Source organism: Pteropus alecto, unplaced genomic scaffold (genome assembly GCF_000325575.1).
Source record: "Pteropus alecto unplaced genomic scaffold, ASM32557v1 scaffold61, whole genome shotgun sequence".
NCBI lineage: Eukaryota > Metazoa > Chordata > Mammalia > Chiroptera > Pteropodidae > Pteropus > Pteropus alecto.
This window is the reverse complement of record NW_006434835.1, coordinates 4351902-4357726: the sequence shown is the minus strand read 5'-3', so window position 1 is coordinate 4357726 and position 5825 is coordinate 4351902. Positions and strand designations below refer to the sequence as shown.

Below are 5825 nucleotides of genomic sequence, written 5' to 3'. Positions count from 1 at the left end.
TCCTGGCCAGACCGCCAGCCGCTTGGTCAGGCTGAGGCAAACTCATCTGCTGACAGTGCACATGCCGACCATCCACACAGACAGCTCCGCCGAGGGTGCACTTGAGACGAGACACACGCTCTCTGCAGTAGCAGCTTCACAAGGACCCTCCCTAGATGACATGGTGGTTAATATTCAGAGGTGAGCCACAGTTGTAATGTCAGGATGATCCGTCCGACTTGGCATGAAGGAGACCGTGTCCCCCGGAGCTCTCGGCCCCACACATCGCCTGGGTTCAGATCTAACTCGTGGCAGCTGAGCTCATGGAAAAGCAATTTCTTCAAGTCAAAGATAATCCCCATTTCTTAGCAAGATCTGTCCTCTGTGACCATCCCAAGGCAGAAACTCATTTTTTTTAGAATTTTATTTCTAGAATCATCCCAGATAGAAATCTCGCAGTTCGCAATCTGGTAAACTGTACCGAAAGTCTTAAAAATATTTCTGCTACCCAATAATTGCACTTTTAGAAATCTATTCTAGGAAATACCAGGGCGACCAGAGACGTGCGTATGGGACGGTTTGTGAAGGGTGAGGACTGAAAATTGGAGTGTCCCATCGACAGGGAAGTGGATCTGCAGATGGAAACACGCGGGCTTTTAAAATCGTGGTGCAGAGCACGGTTAGGGCAGGTGGCGGGTCACAAAACCGTACGGATGCTCAAATCCGTTTCGTAAGGAGTGAAATGCAGAGAAGAGGCTGAAAGGAAAACACATCAAAATGCTCACAGTGGTGACCCAACCTGCAGGCGCTCAGGGAGGTGCGGCTGGAAATGCCGGGTACCAGGCCAGGTGCTCTCCAGGTGATGCCCTCTGCCCTTCAGTCACAGGCCCACCTCGGACCTGGGTGCGCCGCAGCCTCTCCCGTCACCTGGAGGGTGGGACCTGGTCGGGGCCATGACTTTTGTTCCACTCCTCAGACGACAAGCTCAGAGTACAGAAGACACATGAACACGAAAGTGATTTCATTTATTCACCCCGTATTTCCTGAATACCCACCATCAGTCAAGGACGTTCCTGGATACCAAAGGATAAAACCCAATCACGCTGAAACCGAGTATGCAGGCAGCAGTAAGGAATACAGATTCACGAACCAGCCCTGTCCTCAAGGAACCGGCCGCCAATCACACAGACAACCACACGGGGGGCGCCTCGGGGGGTGCGGTACGGCCAGAGCACGGCGAGAGGCGACAGATGAAGAGACGAGGCAGGCAAGGGGCAGATGAAGGGATGACATCTCATTTGGGGCCCCCAGAAGGTTGTAACACGATATAAGACTGACACTTGAGAAAGCTGAATTTGGAGGGAACGAAGATGAACAAAACTTGGTACGACACCAACACAACCGAGCAAGACAAACACGCGAAAGCAACCCACGGCGGCACGTGCGGCAGCAGGCGGGCGGGCGTGCAGCATGACAGCTGACAGCAGCGCGCGAGGGACGGTAATTTTCTGGCGGCTGGGGATGGGAAGGCTTCCTGGAGATGAGTTTCCTCCTTCAGAATCTCGCACAAGGCGGGTTTAAAACTGAGCGGCAGCTGGGTGCCTCGCTCCAGGCTCCTTATCCAAAGAGCTACGTTCCAGCCCAGGGCTCCTCTCAGGCCAGGCGGTGAAGGAGACGAGACCCTAAGAGCTGGCTGGCTCTCCTCCAGCCTGGACGCCCCGCCGAACACGGAAGCAACACCGTGATGGGGACAGCCGGCCCTTAGAAACCGGGCGTCGGTTACACAGATGCCCTCTGTCGGCAAAGCAACCTGATCGGCTGCGTTACAGAACGTGCACCAGCCCACTGCAGACGGCTTTCAGCCTTTGCCCCTTGGTTCTGACCTTCCCATACTGGAGGGCTACAACGCTCGCAGCTTAAGGACGCTCACCAGACGCCCCCATCCCATCTCTACGGAGAGCACAGCAGACCAGGGACGAAGACCACTCCCGTGCTGCGATGGCCCCCAGGGTCTTCACCCCACAGGGACAAGGAGCCTCACGTAACAATAGCTTCCACTCGAGTAGGGGAGCTTGCACGTGCACACGCACACGCACACGGCTTCATCTTTACAACTGCGGGGTTTTACAGATGAGGAAACAGGTTCAGAGACGTCTGCTGAACGATGCGACTGATGCTTTGTAGTCCGTGAGGCAGATGGCCAACTCCGGGACAGTGTCCACATCCATAAACGTGGGGTTTGGCAAGATGGGTGACTTTTAAATCTTTGGGTTATCACAGACACCAATAAAACTTAGGAAATGTTCTGGATCATCTCTTCAGGAAAAGGTATCGTTACGCAATTTTCCATACAGATTTTGGGATGCATAGACTCCTTCACCTGTCCATAGACCCAACACACCAAATAAAATAGTCCTGGCCTAGATGAGCTTAAGTTCCCAGTAAATACAATGGCCCTGAATATGACTCGTGTTAGTATGTGGGGCTCTAAGCCACGAGTCTTAGCATCCCTTCGGAGCAGCTACCCCACCGTGAATAGGCTGATCGCTGCCAACGGGCTTCCGTAAGTGCCACCTGAGCTCCGATCATTATTTTTCACCGGCAGAGGACAGGTACCTGGAACCCCAGAGCCGTGGAACTGGATGGCGTCTCGGACTCTTGGAGTCCACGTCCCCATCCCTCACGATGACTTCCTTAGAGACCGAGGGCCACCAACCCCTACTGGAACCCTTCCAATGACCGGCTCACCAGCTAACGTCTCCCGCTTATCTGAGTCAAAACCTGCTCTCCTGAAACTGCCCTCTGGAGAGCCAGATGGTGTGTCTCACTTCCTCATCCCAGAGGGAGCCGCCTCGGAAATGCCTTCTCCCACCCTGCCCGGGCCGAGACGTCCTGCGTCCTTCCGATGTCCTCCTCCAAGGTATTCACCGCTAAGATCTCGAGGTTCCTCTTAAAACGCTGCATTTAAGAATGGGACACCCGTCTCCTTTTTTGGAAGAACTACACACTTCCCTAAGGTCACCTGTGACTCATCCTTGAGCACGCCTGTCATGTACTGGCTCCTACTGAACTTGTGATCGACCAACCCCCACTCCCTCCGCCGAGTTTTCTCATTAAAATCGCTAGGGCTCAGCCAGATGACGCCAGCACGTCGTCACAGCAGGACTGCGTGGTTCTCCGCACTGTGATCTCATTCACATCGTGCTCGTGTGCCTGAGAGTGGTGCCATGGTCACAGTGCCACTAGGAAGCAGACCTGGTTTTCGGTCTCAGCTCCTCTGCTGGCTACACAATCCTTGGTCAATGGCTACTCAGTGACCTCGTCTGTAGATGGAGTTACTGACAGTACCTAACTCACAGAGTTGTGAGGATTAAATTGATGTGAAATATTTATTTAGCACAGTGCTTGGCTTATAGTTAAGTACTTCTTGAGTGTCAGATTATTATTATTTTCCCGCTCTCAAGGTCACGATTGACATAGATGTACCTTCTTTCTTGCATCATGTTAAATCTCCCGCTCTCTCATCACAGGTTGGTACACACATATTTTGCATCCTGAGTTTTACCGTCTGAAGGTTCCGTCACAAGCATTTTGCTTCTTGTTGCTACATAACCACAACTCCATCAGCAGCTGGATACTAGGTTGCTTAGAGGAGGCTTTCCCTTTTCGCTACAGTAAGCAATGTAACAATCCAACGAGCGACTTGTGCATCTTCCATTTTTATTTTTCTTGGTGTGCACTGCCTAATTGCGTTCCAAAACCTCTGCGCCAGTTTTCGATGCTGCAGCGAAGTAGCAGAATGCCAGTTTCACCACATTCTTGCCAAACACTGGCGATTACTGTGATTTAGTCATCTTCTCATGTAACAGGTAGAAAATCATGCCAGATGTTGTATCTTCTTAATGCACAATGAAACGTCACTTCCTAAACTATTACACACGTATTTTTTAAACTGCTCTATCCTAATTACAGTTGACACCCAAACAACACAGGGGCCAGGAGCTCCAACCCCCACGCCACGCAGGCAAAAATCCACGTATAGTTTCTGACTTAACTACTGTCCCTTGATATCCTCAGGGGACTGGTTCTATCTAAGACCCCCAGTGGATATCGAAATCCACAGATGTTCCAGTCTCTTATATAAAATGGTGTAAAACAACGCACAGTCAGCCGTCCACATCCATGGATTCCCAATTGGCAGCTGGTTGAATCCGCAAATACAAAACCTGGGGATACTGAAGGCCGACTGTATATTTATTGAAGAAACCCGCATATTAGTGGACCCACCCAGTTCAAACCCATTTTGTTCAAGGGTCAACTGCACATACTATAATAGAAACAATTCTCTGTATTAACTTTAAGTGGTGTAGTAATAGTCGTATCTGAATTAGCACTGCAAATAACGGAGAAACACACACAGAGTTGAATTCTCACTGTCCTTTGCTGGTAAGGCTTTGAGGGGAAACCAGCATTTCTTACGTTTCATTTCAAGGATGTGATGATTTCTCTAGGACGTTCGGATCAAGAGTGGAGAAGTGCTGTCGCCCGGCAGGACAGACAACACCACGTCTTTAAGACAGAGTCATTCCAGAGAAGTGAAAACGAAAGCCTCGTGCTGCTTCCTTCTTGATAAAGATGCATTTCCTCCACCGAGTGATACGTCAAACACAGCTGGAAAATGTTCGCCTCAACTTCCCAGCAGGGGAAAAAAACACCTTTGGGTTGACACAAAGCTTGGGAAATTTTAGGCTAACAGACGTTTTAGAATAAATATGAACTTTTAAAAAAGAGATTAGAGAGCAGTCTATTATGAGTGGGAGAAATTATTATAGAAATAGCTTCTCAACAAATCACTATAATAATTGTTTTTGCAAAACTGTACATAAGTCGTTCCAGAAAATACCTCTAGGGGGGTTATTTGTCATCTTTTCAAAAACTGGGAGCCAACATAATGTACTTGCTATTGTGTAAGAAAACTATTGTTTTGTATACATGGGGGACATACTGATGCCTTTATGGCCCAGTCCAAGGTTTGAAGTCGAGGTGTGTCTGTGTGTGTGGGTCTGTGTGTATCTGTGTATGTGTGTGGTACGTGTGTGTGTGTGTGTGAGTGTGTCTGTGTATATGTGAATGTGTCTGTGTATGTGTGAATGTGTGTATGTGTGAGTGTACCTGTGTATGTGTGAGTGTGTGTGTATGTGTCTGTGTGTGTATGCATGTATGAATGTGTGTCTGGGTGTGTGTGTGTGTCTAAGGTGACATTCAGCATCGCCTGAGAACTCAGCTGATTAGCAAACATGCAGGCTCCGCCCTGCACCCACTGAGCCAGAAGCTGCGGGCTGCCCAGCAGTCGCTGCCCAGCAGTCCGTGCTTTAATCGGGGCTCCAGGACATCGGGGTTCTCTGAAGTGTCAGAACCACTACTCTAAAGCAGGGGTCGGCAAACGTCTTCCTAAAGAGCCAGGAAGTAGGTATTAAGGGCTTTGCAGGACAAAAGGCAATACTGGGGTCACTGTGTGGTTACGAGGTGAGGGGGTCAAAACAGCTCTTAGGCTGTAAAAGCACAGCTGGCTGCTCCCGGGCACTGCAAAGCCCCCTGGTATAGAAATCTGTATAAATCTGCTGTGTGAGGACACAGCAGACCAGAGTCTGCCATCACACACACTGCCTGCACCTAAAATCACAGGTGTCGCTCTCCTACACGAAGAGGGCAGCTCAAAACTTACAGCAGAAACGCGACAATGTGCACTCTGTGGGGTCAGACGTTAAGGGGACCTTCCCCTGCCACCACTGCCCTTAGGGCCGGAGTGAGTGCAGCGGTCTGGCTCCTGTCCAACGGTGGTCGCC

At 50.2% G+C, this 5825-nt stretch overlaps 1 protein-coding gene across 1 annotated transcript in view; it reads right to left on the bottom strand.

Annotated features, from left to right (window-relative positions):
- ASAP2 (ArfGAP with SH3 domain, ankyrin repeat and PH domain 2) overlaps positions 1 to 5825 on the bottom strand; it is a 93732-nt gene that overhangs the window by 82766 nt on the left and 5141 nt on the right. The window lies entirely within an intron of this gene.